Genomic DNA, 2,388 nt, shown 5'->3' with positions numbered 1-2,388 from the left:
GTGATCGAAGAGGGGCAGGTAGAAGGGGTATCAGTGAGAGAGCATTTTGGTGCGAGTGATCATACTCAGTAAGGTTTAGGGTAGTTATAGAAAAGGACAAAGCGGACCAGGAATAAAAGTTCTCAATTGTGGTAAAGCCAATTTTGCTGAGCTGAGATGGAATTTGGCCAAAGTGGACTGAGAACGGCTACTTGCTGGTAAATCAGTGTCAGAGCCGTGGGAGGCATTCAAGGAGGAGATCCTGAGGGGACAGAGCAAGTATGTTCCCTTAAAACACAGGTGGGACGAACAAATCTAGAGCTCCCGGCATATCAGGGGACATACAGGGAAAGTTAACGAAAAAAAGGGAAGCTTATGACCGATACCGATAACTCAATACTGCAGAAACTCTAGAGGTGCAGAGGTGCAATTAAAAAATATATCAGGAAAGCAAAGAGAGAGCATGAGAGAATGTTGGCAATTAAATCTGGGAAAACCCAAAGATGTTTTCCAAATACATTACGAGCACGATGATAACAAGATAAAGAGTGGGGCCTATTAGAGTCCATAAAGGGAATCTGTACGCGGAGGCGGAAGACGTGGGTAGGATTCTTTATGAATACTTTGCATTTGATTTCACAAAAGAGAGGGGCAATGTGGACTTTGCAATGAGGGTGGAGAAGTGTGAAATATTAGATGAAATAAACATAGTGAGAGAGGAAGTATTGGTGGTTTAGCAGCTTTGAAAGTGGATAAATCCCCAGGCCCGGATGAAATGTATCTCAGGCTGATAAGAGCAGCAAAAGCGGAAATAGCAGAGGCTCTGACCACCATTGTCCAATCCTCACTGGCTACAGGTGCGGGGCCAGAGGATTGGAGCACTGCTCACGTTGTACCTTTGTTTAAAAAGGGAGAAAGGGATTGAGTAAATACAGGCTGGCCAGCCGAACCTTTTACAATTATTTGTAAAAATCCTGAGGGACAGGATAAATCTTCATTTGGAAAGTCATGGATTAATCAAGGATAGTCAACATGAATTTGTCAAGCAAAGGTCGTGTCTGACTAAGTTGATTGCATTTTTCGAGCAGGTAACCAGGAGGGTTGATGAGGGCAGTGGTATGATGTAATGCATATGCACTTTAGCAAAGCTTTTGATAAGGTCGCACTTCGCAGACTGGTTACGAATGTAAGAGCCCATGGGATTCAAGGGCAAAGTGGCAAGTTGGGTCCAACATTTGTTCAGAGGCAGGAATCAAAGCCTAATGGTTGATGGGTGATTTTGTGATCCAGTAAGTTTCCGAAGGGCTCAGTGCTGGGTCCCTTGCTTTTTGTGGTATACATCAATGACTTGGACTGAAATGTTGAAGGTATGAGTAAGAAGTTTGCAGATGACACTAAAATAGGCTGAGTGGTAAATAATGAAGAAGGAAGTGGCGGACTACAGGAAGATATCAATGGATGTCTCAAGGCGCTTTGCAGCCAATGAAGTACTTTTTGAAGTGCGGTCACTCTTGTAATGTGGGAGACACAGCCGCCAATTTGCACACGGCAGGCTCCTATAGGCAGCAGTGTAATGATGACCAGATCATTTGTCTCTGTGATGTTGATTGAGGGATAAATATTGACCAGGACACGAATCCTGGCCACATTGATCCTCCCACCACTTCACACTGTTCTCCGAGGGACCAGCGCGATGATACTAAAACAACAAGCGAAGTTGGTAAGCTATCCATGCAGTCCATCGGAATCCAGCCACACCACCTTATACCACGGGTAACATCTCTCCATGGATTCTGGAATCTGGATCAACAAACCATAATCCCATCTTATAAGGGATTCCGGGAGGTGCTTCAAGCTTTATTACATATATGTTAACATTTTTAAGGTATTTAAACAAATACCGACATTTTTGAAATGGGCGTCTGGGTGACGTCATCAAAACCCTGGTCGTCATTTTGGAGCGTGAGCAGGAACATCGGCAGGGCCCAGGTACAGAGGAGTGGGAAGGTCGGGGCGGATGAGCGGCGAGTGTTTGTGACGAGATGCGGTGAATGTTTATGGTGGAGGAGCGGCGACAGATCGTGGAGGAGGTGTGACAGATGGGGGTACGGGGCCCAGAAGAGCCGAGGGCCCAGGGGCAGCATGGGCCCAGACCACACTGCGATATGTGTGGGCACTGGGTCCATGCAGCAGAGCTGGTCTTCTGTCGTCTTGGTTAACCCTTGCCACTGGACCAAGACCTCGCTCTGTCAAGCCCGTGTGGTGGCTAGTGTGCAACGGTCACCCCACGTTAAAAAAATCCACACAAAGGCATCTTCCACCCCCTCAATTGGAGTTCAGGACTGGAACATCGGGTCCTTCTTCGAAACACCTGTGAACTCATGGAAGCAAATCGTCCTCGATCGAGGG

Source organism: Pristiophorus japonicus, unplaced genomic scaffold (assembly GCF_044704955.1).
Source record: "Pristiophorus japonicus isolate sPriJap1 unplaced genomic scaffold, sPriJap1.hap1 HAP1_SCAFFOLD_147, whole genome shotgun sequence".
In the NCBI taxonomy this organism is placed as follows: Eukaryota; Metazoa; Chordata; class Chondrichthyes; family Pristiophoridae; genus Pristiophorus; species Pristiophorus japonicus.
Note: the sequence above shows the minus strand (reverse complement) of the source record.